Consider the following 13,358-nt stretch of genomic DNA (forward strand, 5'->3'; position numbering starts at 1 on the left):
TATTAGGGGAAAATAGCTCTATGCTATTTTTTGGAAATATTTTTCTAAGTTTGTTCTTTACGTTTTAGTTTGTTTATGGTGATTTTATCATGCTGAATTTCCCCCCAGTAGTTAAAATTCTTACCAGTCTTTACTGACTTCTAAATTGTATGTCATGGTTACAAAGTCTTTCTCTAACTCAGGATTTTACAAGAATTCTCAAATGTTACATTTTTAGTACTTTCATGTTTTTGTTTTGTTTTGTTTTTGTTCATTTCTCTCTTTTTATACTTTTAATTTTTCTTATTTGGAATTCATTCTGGTGTAAGGTATGATGTGTTCAGCCTTATTTTTGTCATCACATGACCATTCAGTTGTCCCAGTATCATTTATTAAATAATCTATTTTTGTCTTACAGATTTGAAATTCTACCTTTATAATTTACTGGATTTCCTTGTGTATTTGGGACCACTTCTGGTCTGCTGATCTATCTGCCTATTTGGGAACCAAACCATCTTGTTTTAATTATTGTATTTTATATTGTTTTCTGTTAGGGCTAATTCATTTCTTTTTCAAAATCTTTTCTAGCTTCCATCTTGTTTATCTTACTTTTTATTTATTTATTTTTTTTTTTGTGAAGATTTTATTTGAGAGAGAGATCAAGCATGCACATGAGCAGGGAGGAGGGGCAGAGGAAGAAGCAGACTCCCTGCTGAGCAGGGAGCCCTATATTGGACTTGATCCCAGGACCCTGAGATCATGACCTGAGCCAGAGGCAGATACTTAACCAACTGAGCCACCCAGGTGCCTTGCATCTTGTTTATTTTATATGAAATTTTACAATTACTAAAGTTTAGTCTATTTGCCATTACTTTTGGGATGACTTAAATTTTTTTATTCTATGGAGGTAAAATTTGCATATAGTAAAGATGCACAATCCTTAAATTTACAGCCCAGTGAATTTTGTCTATATATTACTTATGCAGTACCTAGATCAAGTTATAGAACATTACCATCAATGCAGACAGTTTTCTTATGTCCTTTTCAAGTTAATACTCCTTTCCAAGGAGAGAAAATGAGTGAAAATATCAGTGAGGATGACAGAACATGAGAGACTCATCTAACTCTGGGAAACAAACAAGGAGTAGTGGAAAGGGAGGTGGGCAGGGGGTTGAGATGACTGGATGACGGGCACTGAGGGGGGCACTTGACGGGATGAGCACTGGATGATATATGTTGGCAAATTTGAACTCCCAATTAAAAAAAAAATTCCTTTCCACCACCCTTCTCACCTTGATTAATTTCTCTGACATAGATTCAGTTAGTGTTTAGGATTTTCTTTGTGTTTTTTGGCAGCTTTATGGTGTTCTTTTTATCCAAGAATATGGAAAAACTTCATCTTTTCATTTCTTTAAGTCCCCTTTTAGGTTCCGAATAGCATTTTTATTTTTATTTTTTTGCTATTAACGTTTTTATTCTTTTGCCGTGAGAAACGGCATCTTCTGTCTCATTTTCTACTTGGTTGTATATGAGAAAGCTGTTTTTGTTGATTTGTTTTCTTTATTCTGTTTTCAGTTTTATTGATTTCTGCTTTAATTTTTTTTCTTTCGCTTGCTTTAGGTCTCATTATTCTTTTTGTTGCTTACCTTGTTCCAGATTTGAAGTGACATCACTGTCATTTTGATCTGACCTTGGTTGGTCATTGGGTGCTTCCTGCCAGAACAAGATGTCTATGTTTCAACTTCTTACTTACCCTGCCTCAGCCTGGAATACTCCCATTACTTTAGGAAATTAGTTTTGGTCTGAATTTTACTTGATTATTCATTTCTTTCATTAAACTTTGAACAGATTTGCCACAAAGGATCAATCAGCCTTTTTGCTTTTCTTTGGCAGTCTACAGAGCAACTGAGGTATCCTCTCCATGCTTGTATTTTTTGGATCCTTCTGTCCTTCAGACCAGAACGTTTTCTTATTCACTATGTGTGGGCATAAAGATACTTCATATATAGCCAGACTCTTCTATGAAGTCCCTGAAAGTGACTTGAACTTTAGCAGTTTGGGCTCTTGCTATGTTAAGAGGTAATAGCACACCACACTGCGTACCTTTTTAAAAAGTTAGAAAATTAAGTATTCAGTGTTCTGAATTATTTCATTTGGCTTTTCTGTGTCTCTAGAATTATTTCATTGTTTATTATTAAGGTATTTGAACTGTAACTTCAGGGGTTTTGTTTCTTTTTCTTTTTTTTTTTCAACAAATACTATCTGCTAGCACTTAACAATTAGCACATGTTATCTTTCTAACAACCTTTATTATTCTATCCTCTAATCCATTTTATACATGGGAAAACTGAGGCACGTGAAGTTAAGTGCCCAGATAATCTGCTCCAGAGTCTGAGTCTTAATCACTGCTGTGTGTGGCCTGTCCTGTGATGGCTAAGTGGAAGAGATGTTTGTGATTTTGCATCAAGTTGTTGCCTTCTCTTCATGTTAATTATGGTGCAGTGGTTGATACTCATATTACTGTAATGCCTTGGTATAGCATTTTGGGCATTAGTTATTTAAGCAGTAGAATTTTGAGATCCCTAATTGGAGGAATTCAGAGCCTTGTATTTCATTGCTTTGTTCTATTGGCTCTTTGCTGCAGTTCTTTGGTCAAGAGACCAATGATTTCTTGAATAGTGAAAATCTCCAAGATGAATACATTCTCCTTTAAAAAAATTCAATAAATCCATTTAGAGTATGAATTTTGAAGTACTCTACTCTGCGATGATACAAGATCAAAGGAGAGTAAGTGAAAAGACTTCATATAAGGTACAAAGAGCTGAATATTTGTAACATATTTATTGTTGTACATAGTTCTGGCACTGTATAAGAAGGATCATTATTTTAAGAGAACATTTTATTGGAAATCCAACCAAGATTCTTAGAATTCTTAGAATTCTAAGTTTTAGTTCTTTGATATGGTAACATGAGGTCCACTGCATCCAGTTTCCTGGTGTAATTTTCTCTTCCTTCTCTGTAGCTACTAAGGCCTATGGGTTCCCTAAGGTTAGGGCACACTTTTTTTTGAAAAGAGTGTTATCCAGTGCTAATGAGAGGGGGAGAGTAGGGAGAAGCATCTTTCTGTTTATTTTTTAAAAATTCAATACAAATAGATATGGAGTATTGAAGAAACATAAAAATTAAAAGATCAAAACTGCTCATAATCTTACTAATAATATTTTGGTGTTTTCTTTTGATATAGTTTGTGCATATGTGAGAGAGATCATATATATTTATATACACAGACTCACACGTAACATGTATATGTGTATAATGGATCCAAGTAGTGTTAGCATGCATCAGTTGAGGACTAGAGTGGTGATAAGTGCTTTGGTCTGGTTAGGGAAAAAGCCTGGAAAAATAGATTTTACTTTAAGAGAAATATGTCCTTAACAGAGTAAGAATTTTTGTAAAATAAGAGACGATTTACAATGTTGGTCTTCATATCTTAGTCTGCTAAGGTTTGTTAACATCTCTGAACTTTAACAATAGAAAATATAGGAAGGGGTTTCAAGGGTTCCATGAAGTCAGACTTTTTGTATAACAGTACTAATTTGTTAGCGTTTTTCTTGCTTACAGACGAAGCAAGGCCATGTGACCTGACCTGAGGCCATGTGACCTGACCTGTGATGTGGCAACAGAGTGCAGAAGCACATAAGAGAATCCAGCTGTCTGAAATTAAGCCAACAGGAAAAGGAATTTGTAAAAATGTAAAACAGTGGTACTTTTCTCAATAGTGTCTAAAGAAAAGTATTTTCCCCAAAAATGCTAGTTATAGTAACATGTAGTAGGTTTGTTATTATTATATTTAACTAAGTTTTAAAGTTTTTAAATGTTAAGTTTTAAATGCTTATTGATAGATATAATTCAGTATAAATTATAAAGAAAAGTTCTTTGGGATCCTCAGTAATTTTAAAGAGTATAGGGGATGCCGATCCAAAAAATTTAAGAGCAGCTGCATTATAGGGTATAAGGTATCAAGAAGTCATTTGTTCTTATCACTACTTATCAGAAATAACTTGGGAAGCTGCCAGATTCACAGTGGCAAGTTTAAATTTTCTAAAATTTTAATTTTCACTTGAAAGTTTGATTTTTATCATTGACAGTAAATACTGCCATTTGTTTTCCTTGAAGTAATAGGTTTGCTTTGTTCATTTTCAAGAAAAAGTCTTCTCAGATACCCTACTCCAAATTAATAGTTTATCTGTCATTTTTTTCAACTAAAAATGGTATTCCATGGAAAAGTAGTTGAGAACTCAAATAGTTGGTTCAGGTGCCTTACTTTGAGACAACCATTAGTTTTCCATTATACAGCAAAAGCACTAATGTGAGAGCTTCCCATTTCATTACACAGATTATTTGAATATTTCTCTTTTATACAGCATCAAAATTTGACAGTTTAACACCTGTGAAATCTGAAACCATATAAATAATTTTTTCATATTCTATTATACTAAAATCATTGGTCAAGGGTGCCTGGGTGGCTCAGTCAGTTAAATATCTGCCTTTGGCTCAGGTCATAATCCCAGGGTCCTGGGATCGAGTTCTCTGTCGGGCTCCCTGCTATGCTAAAGAGGGAGCCTGCTTCTCCCTCTGCCTGCATCTTCCCCTGCTTGTGCACATGATCTCTCTCTGTGTAGAGTAAATGAATAAAATCTTTAAAAATAAGTAAATAAATAAAATCCATTGGTCTGTCTTGCATTTTAATGAATCTTTTGCCGGTGCATTGATGATTTGGAAAATACTGGTTGAGTGAGGTCTGCAGATATTCTAAATGTCAAAATATTTCATTATACATTATTGTTATAGTGTTTTATGAGGTCTCATAGGCTATCACCAAAAACTCCCATTTGTGTCAAGTACTTTTAGGGCAAGATTTATATAGTTAATAATTTGGGGGAAAAAAATTGCCAAAATTGGCAATATACTAACCAGCCAGACTGGTTAGTGTAAAAAAGAGAGAAGCCCCAAATTACCAATATCTAGAATAAAAGAGGGACATGACAGTATATCCTGCAGACTAAGGGAGTATTATAAACAAGTGTGTACTAATTATTAAACAACTTAGATGGGACAGAAAAATTCTTTTTAAAGATAGACATTAGCCAGATTGACACTGCAAGAAAGCTGTGTATTTATTAGAAAAATTGATTTTATAATGAAAAGGTTTTGCATAGGCTCTTTACCATCACAAGGGAATGAACACTAATTTGATGGGGCCACTAATTCCCAAAGCTATAATTCCCCATTTTTTAAGTCTTGAAATGCCTTTATGTTCTTAAAAATAATTGCGGATTTCAAAGAGATTTTCTTTATATGGGCTGTAGCTATCAAAGTTTTACCTTATTAGAAACTAAAATTAAGAATTTTAGGAAATAGTTATCAGTTTATTCACAAAATAATGAACGAATTACAAATTAAGATGGCAAATTTTTTTTTTTTACATAAACAACTTTTTTTTTTTTTTTTTTTTTTTTTTGGTGAAAAATGGCTATTTTCCAAAAGAAAAAATACCTGTTGTGAAATCTCAGGTCTCTTAGCCTCTAGCCTCTGGAGAATTCTTGTACACTTGTGAATGAGAAGGAAAAGGAGAAATGATATGTATTTCTGGATTGATATTTTTATTTTCCAGCAGTTTAAAGTTGTAGTTTCCTTGTATCTGACTTGTATGGTTTCAGAGAAGTCTGGTAATTTTTATCTTTGTTTTTGAATGAATTCTGGAAATTGTTCATCTTAATAACTCCCTGGCAGTGGTCCTGTTCCTCAGTCTAGGGGAGTTTTCCCTTACTTAAGTGTAGATTAGTATTCAGCCAGAGATACAAGAGGACCCCATGTTGATTTCTGGAATTCTTTCTCCTCTGAGTAGCTCTCTTGTTTGTACCCTGGCCTCAAGATTCCAGACACCCTTGCCTTCCTGATGTGTCTTCTCAACTCATTGAAGCTGCCATGCTGTTAAGTGTAGTCCATTCTGCACAGTGGTCTGGAAGGGGCCCCCAGGCAGATTGGCAGAGCAGTTATAGGGTTTACCTACTTTGTTTTTCTCTTTTCAAGAGGTAGCAGACCTAATCTCTCTGTTGTCCAGTGTCTGATCATGGTGCTGTATTTTTTTCTACTTTCTGGTTACTGAAAGAGGGTAAATCTGATCCTTGTCTTCCAACATGCAAGACACAAATCTGCTTTATTAATTTGTATTTTTAGAGATGTTTCAAGCACTATTCTTTTAAAGGAACTGAACCATATTTAATATATAATGCATAATACAATGAAATTTTTTCTTAGGAAAATCTAAATATCTGGATAGGGATTAAAACACATCATAGGTTCTACATCCCCACCTGAAAGTAGAGCATTCCTTTATGTTACCTTTTGTGTTTTAAAAATGCCATAAAGCAAAGAAGCAATCAGCATTAATGTATTTGAACAATTTTTTGAGTATTCCCAGACCCCAAAATAGCCTTCTCAGGCTTTTCTGGTACCTCAGGACACAGCTTGCTAACAAATGCACAAAATAAATTGAGATAATGCACCGATGTTCACAGAGTTCAAAGCTATGGTGATTTGATGCTGAGATGCTGAGTGTAGTTCTGGGGAAGGAGCTTGGTGGTACATTCTTGTTGCTTGGGGTGTGTGCTGCCTTTATAATGGCTCACTGCAAAACAAATGCTGATTGCTATTTTTGTTTTTTGCCCTTTTTTGTAAAAATGGAAATTCTTTTTGGATTTCTTTTGGTTTGCAAAAACAGGTAATAATATAGGCCTTTCCTTAAAGTGATTTGGCATAATGTAAACTTTTAAAAAGCGTATACCTGTAAGAGTCCCAGTAATAATTATTATTATTATTTAAGATTTTATTTATTCGTGAGAGAGACACACAGAGAGAGTCAGAGGGAGAAGCAGACTCCATGCAGGGGCCCGATGCAGGGGTCCATCCGGGTCTCCAGGATCACTCTCTGGGCTGAAGGTAGTGCTAAACCGCTGAGCCATCTGGGCTGCCTGAGTCCCGGTAATTAAATACAAAGAGTGTCAGTGACTTCCAGGATACTTATATTTGAAGTAATAGATTTCAATTTTCATTTGTTTGTTTATCAAATATTATTTGGCATTTCCTGTATACCAGGTACTACGCTTAGGCTTCAAGGATATAGAGTGAAGAAAGCAAGCATTCACTGCCATCTTGGCACTTATACTCTAGTGGAGAAGAGAAATCATCACAAAAATAAGTGAGCAGTTAGAACTCTGATCAATAAATGGTGCTGGAAAAATTGGACAGCCATGTGCAGAAGAATGAAACTAGGCCATTCTCTTTCACAATACACAAAGATACACTCAAAATGGATGAAAGATCTAAATGTGAGACAAGAATCCATCAAAATCCTAGAGGAGAACACAGGCAACACCCTTTTTGAACTCGGCCACAGTAACTTCTTGCAAGATACATCTATGAAGGCAAGGGAAACAAAAGCAAAAATGAATTATTGGGACTTCATCAAGATCAAAAGCTTCTGCACAGCAAAAGATACAGTCAACAAAACTAAAAGGCAACCTACAGAATGGGAGAAGATATTAGCAAATGACCTATCAGATAGGTCACCTTTTTTTTTTTTTTTTTTTTTTTTTTTTTTGCAGAAAGGACTGGAGTTTTTACTTCCAGGATGGGGTCCGCCCCGCCACGGAGTAACCAAGGTGCCCGGGGCCGCGGGGGCTCAGGGTGAGTGTGGGTGAACGTGCTGGCGGGGAGCCTCCCACACCTGCTCCATGGCCCTGCAGCCGGGTGGCGTCAGTGCTGGGGCCGCACACCAGGCGCCTCGGGATGTGAAGGTACACCCGGGAGACCCAGGGCTCGGGGCCCCCATCCAGGAGGCTGCAACCTGTGGGGGCCGTGGCCACCCTTGGACGCCACGCGGTGTTCAGCGCAAGTAGCCAAAGCAAGTACGCGTGGCCACAGTCGTGCCCGGGCTTCTGGCGAGGCCGGCGGAAGGCGTGGCAGTGTGACGGGGACGGCCAGCCAGGAGCTGGGGGGCAGCGTTCGGGGCCCTGGGAAGCCGGGCCAGCAAGGGCTCAGGGGCCACCAGGTGTCCCCCGCTCGTATCGTCCACTCACAGGGTGCTGCCGAGGTGCCGGGGGACACTCCGGTCCTTCTGGCGTCTTGCTTAGGTTCCTCGTTAAGGCACAGATCTGTCACATCTTTGTTCCTTCTACAAGGCCATTCTCTGGAGAAACTCAGGCTCCTGCTTCGTGCAGCTCGAGCAACAGTGGGGTCAGAGGCTCTGAGGCGCGGCTGGGCCGGTGGAGGCGCAGTCACCCCCACTCTGCAGGTGCCGCTGGTGTCCTGCGGTCTGCACCCCGCAGTCTGCACAGCAGGGAGGGGCCAGCGGCCCCATCCTCCCCACGGGATCCACCCCAGTGCTGGGATCTCCACAGAGGTCCACTCGAAGTTCCCAGGAGAAGAGCCGCTGCGGGTGGGCAGGCTGGAGGCAGGCTGGCCAACGGCCCAGCACAGTGGCCACGGAACCCAGCAGAGCACGTGGGGCGGACAGACAGATGGACAGGGGCTCAGATCATGGTGCCCCGGCGGCTAAATGCCTCTGGCTGACCCCGTAGGCTATTCACAAGGGCCCTCTAGCCCCAGGTGGGCAGAGACAGGAGGAGGAGGTCATGAGGGACCCAGCCAAGACCCCATCGCCCACAGGGACAGGAACGGGGAGAAGGGCCGAGGGCCACACCCCGGCACAGGACACGCGGGTGAACACGAGGCCAGTATCCAAGATCTATAACGAACTTATGAAACTCAATAGCAAAGAAACAATCCAATCATGAAATGAGCAGAAGACATGAACAGAAATCTCACAGAGGAAGACATACACATGGCCAACAAGTACGTGAGAAAATGCTTCATATCCCTTGCCATCAGGGAAATACAGATCAAAACTGCAATGAGAAACCACCTCACACCAGTGAGAATGGGGAAAATTAACAAGACAGGAAACAAGTGCTGGAGAGGATGTAGAGAAAGGGGAACCCTCCTGCACTGTTGGTGGGAATGTGAACTGGTGCAGCCACTCTGGAAAAGTGTGGAGGTTCCTCAAAGAGTTAAAAATAGAACTGTCCTATGACCCAGCAATGGCACTGCTGGGGATTTACCTCAAAGGTACAGATGCAGTGAAATGCCGGGACACCTGCACCTCTATGTTTCTAGCAGCAATGTCCACAATAGCCAAACTGTGGAAGGAGCCTTGGTGTCCATCGAAAGCTGAATAAATAAAGAAGATGTGGTCTATGTATACAATGGAATATTACTCAGCCATTAGAAATGACAAATAGCCACCATTTGCTTCAACGTGGATAGAGCTGGAGGGTATTATGCTGAGTGAAATAAGTCAATTGGAGAAGGACAAACATTATATGGTCTCATTCATTTGGGGAATATAAAAATAGTGAAAGGGAATAAAGGGGAAAGGAGAGAAAATGAGTGGGAAATATCAATGGAGGTAACAACATGAGAGACACCTAACTCTGGGAAATGAACAAGGGGTGGTGGAAAGGGAGGTGGGCGGGGGGTTGGGGTGACTGATGATGGGCACTGAGGTGGGCACTTGACGGGATGAGCACTGGGTGTTATGCTGTATGTTGGCTAATTGAACTCCAAAATATATATATATATATATATATATATATATATATATACACACACAAATAATAAAAAATAAAAAGAACTCTGATAAATGATACGAAGAACTTGGTATCATGAAAGTGTATAAAGACACACAGTTGAGTTTGGAGAGTGAGGGAAAACTCTCCTGAGAAGTTGGCAGTTGAGCCGAAATGGAGATTTGGAGGGTGAGCCAGAGCTCCTCAACACTAAGGAGAGGAAGTAGATTTGAGTAGAACTTGGGAAGAGTTATCTAGGCTGAGAGAATACATATGCAGAAGCTATCAGGAAAGAAAGAGGGAAGGTTAAATGTGATTATTGGAGGGCAGAATACCATTTGATAAGACAAGGAACACTGGAAGAAGAACTGGGTCTGGTTTCTAAAGTTGTTGAATTAGAGGTGCTTTGGAAACATCTAAATGGAAATATGTAGGCAATTGGGTTTCAAATCAGAGGAGAGATCAGAGTTAAAAATAGACATTTGGATTTGTTGTATCAAGGTGGTAATTGCTATGGATGTGGATGAAATTAATCAGAGCAAAGGAACAGAAGTAGCCTTTGAAGAATTCCTTTTTTTTTTATTGTCTAGGTAAAGAATGATTAATTATTAAAAGTCCAAGAAGAACTGATATCAGCATACCAGGACAGTGAATTATTAAAGAAGCTCCAGTGTTTTAGTTTTCTCTGGCTGCTTTGACAAATTACCACAAATTTAGTGACTTGAACCAACAGAAATTTATCTTTTCATAGTTCTGGAGGTAACAAATCTGAAGTCAGTATTGGTCAAAATCAAGGTGTTGGCAGGGCCAGCTCCCACTTGAGACTCTCAGCCTCTGGTGGCAGCCAATATTCCTTGAGTTGTGGCTGCACCATTCTAGTCACTCACTGCCTCTGTGGTCACATGGATTTCCCCTTTTCTATTTAATCACCCTCTGTCTTGTGAGGATATTTATGATGGCATTTAGGTACCATCTGAGTAGTCTTATCTTAAGCTCCTTAATGTAATCACACCTGCCAAAGCTTTACCCTGAGCTATTTTTACCTACACAATACTTCTGACACCAAATGTGTGGATTTTTTCCTCAGAGCAATCCACTCTCCAATTCCCTGGACACTAAATGGGTGTTCTGTAATTCAAGACTGACACTAACTGACACCCCACAGGTTAAAGGCCCAGTACTGTAAGATTACCCCCACTTTAGATGTTAGTTGTAAGTCTGTGTCACCCATACTTCTGACTTAAATAGCTGTAAAGTCAAGGTGGGGAGGTTCCCACAACCCCTCACCTCAGATTTGATAATTTGCAAGAAATGGTTCACAGAGGTCAGAGCAGTACTTTATTGCTGGTTTATTGTAAAAGGTGCAGCTCAGGATTTGCCAGATGGAAGAAATCCATAGGACAAAGCATGGGGGGGGGTGGGTTTGAAGAGTTTCCATGCCCTTTCTAAGCATGCTATCCTCCTAGCACCTTGATGTGTACCATCCTGGAAGCTCTCCAAACCCCACCATTTAGTAGAAGTTTTTATGGAGTTTTACTGTGTAGGCACAATTGAATGAATCACTGGACATTGGTGATTTACTCAATCTCCAGCCACTCTCCCCTCTCTGCAGGTCAGTTCCAACCTTCTAATCATGCTTTGGTATTTCTTGAAACTGGTACATATCCTGAAGCTACCTATGGCCTCTAACCACCGCCATCTGATTAGCATACAAAAGACACTGACCACCACTGCAGAGATTGCAAGGATTTTATCAAATAAACATTTCTTAGGACCTGGTATCTTTGGAAAAGCATTTTTCAATCTACCACACAGGGAAGAGAATGCTTCAGAGATTCAGTTGATCAGCTATATCAGGTACTTCTGAAACATGAAGTTAAATGTGGATTGACAAAGCCTTACATTGGTAGTATTGGAGACCTCTTTGATGGAAGCAGATTAGAGGGTGTTAAGAGTGTATATAGGTTATTGAGTAGGGAGAAGTTGCAAGACTTCTTATTTGATATCTTCTCTTCTGTGAAGAGAAGAAAATGATGGGAATTAGGAGTTTGAAGAGATGGGAGAAAATCTGAAATAAATTTTGTGGAGAATGGAAAGTAATTTTAACAGAAAAGACATTGTGCCCTCATTGAGGTTGATACTTGTATCTGTCCTTTTATGTTACTTTTTCTCCTTGAGCTTGGGTATGAGTATGGAAAAAGCAGATATTTGGTTTCATTTGGACTTGAGATTTTGCAAAACAGGAATTTAAGAAGTTTAAGATATTTCCTAAGAGTTATTTTTAACAAGATGGAACGTGGAATAAGTTGGCAAAACAAAACAAAAAAGATGTAGTAAGAGGAAGGCAGGTGGGGAGAAAGTAGAAAGTTAAGGTACTAAGTTAAGACCATCTAGGTTCAAAGAGGGTATTATGAGGGTATTTTATAAGAAGGCTACCAAGAGAAGAGAAGAGATTGGTTAGAATGGCATACCTGAGCTATGTTTTCTTTAAGTGGGTCAATTTCAGACCATGACTCAATCCCAGATAGTGACCACAGGAAGGGGGGAGGGGAAGGTAGGGTAAGGTGCAGAGGTAGATTATTGTAGATGAGGATGTTAAAGAACTGAAAGACTATAGTTTTGGACAGTTTGATCTCAGGGATGTCGGTAATCTCTGAGGATGATAGCAGTGTTTAGAGTAAAAGGGAAGACTTTAGGCAGGAAAGCCCTTAGTGATTGAGGGAGGTAACAGGGAGGTTGGTAGATGATAGCAGCAAAGGGATGAGTGTTATAGCTGAGTCACATGAGCTTTAAGGGAGCAGTTTTTGTGTATGTGTCTCATTAGAGAGTTTGGGAATAATAGTAGTAGTGGAAAATAAGCAAAATACATATACTACCATTTGAGAAAGCAGCATAAGTGGTGTTTTGAGACAAAACAAGGTTTCATTCAAAGCACAGAAGCAAAGCAAATTTTGGAAAAAGGATTTAGAATATAGGGGAAATTGGGAGCTGCAGATTTAGTGGCTCTATGGAAAGATTTAGGAAGGTTGAGGAACAGTGGAGACCTTGGTCACAGGTCAAAGAGGTATATAGAATTCCAGGGGGATGATGATGGGCATTTGGTTGAGGATTAAAAATAATTAGTTTTGGTGAAACGAGCGCCATTATGAATTTTATCTCCCCTCTCTTTGAGATGGTGGACAGTAGGCCCACTTCTCAAAATAATTGACTCAGTTGATGTTAAGTGAGTGTGTCAGTTGATTGCAGTCTTAACTTGCTTCACAAGGCAAGTGCCACAGCATTTGTAGATTTTGACTTTTACTGTTTTTAAGAGAAGGAAGAAGAGGTCAGGGAGCCAGAAGTGAAGGAGACAAAGAAAAGAAGGTGGTGACATACATAAAAAAGTATATGGAAATATGTGCAATAAATTTATCAGTTGCAAACCTGGACTCTTTGATATGTGGGTTTGTATAATTCTGGACAGATTACCCATTGAACATAGCACATATGTATATTCTGGTATACCTCCAGTCTCTGTCATTTAGCCAGGATACTTTAAGCACTGCAAGTTAAGTAGTTGGTAAAATAGAACAATATCAGAGTAAACAAAGATCGGATGATATTTTGACTTAATTATGAGTTTCCCCAGTGACCACAGATATTTAAAGGCAACTATAATTCATCACCTTTGAAGATTATTATGAGGAAATA

The 13,358-nt window shown here is 39.1% G+C and overlaps 1 protein-coding gene across 19 annotated transcripts in view; it reads left to right on the forward strand.

The window, feature by feature from the left end:
* Positions 1-13,358, forward strand: part of MAPK8 (mitogen-activated protein kinase 8) — an 88,794-nt gene that overhangs the window by 7,169 nt on the left and 68,267 nt on the right. For 3 of the 19 annotated variants that reach the window (XM_072739255.1, XM_072739264.1, XM_072739265.1), the window contains one exon: positions 620-783. The exons of 15 other annotated variants lie outside the window; for them this stretch is intronic. The gene's annotated coding sequence lies outside the window, so the exon portion shown is untranslated. Of the gene's footprint in view, positions 1-619; positions 784-13,358 lie in introns of those variants that run through there. One more of the 19 variants, XM_072739253.1, reaches the window with a different exon arrangement.

Source organism: Vulpes vulpes, chromosome 15 (assembly GCF_048418805.1).
Source record: "Vulpes vulpes isolate BD-2025 chromosome 15, VulVul3, whole genome shotgun sequence".
Classification (NCBI taxonomy): Eukaryota; Metazoa; Chordata; class Mammalia; order Carnivora; family Canidae; genus Vulpes; species Vulpes vulpes.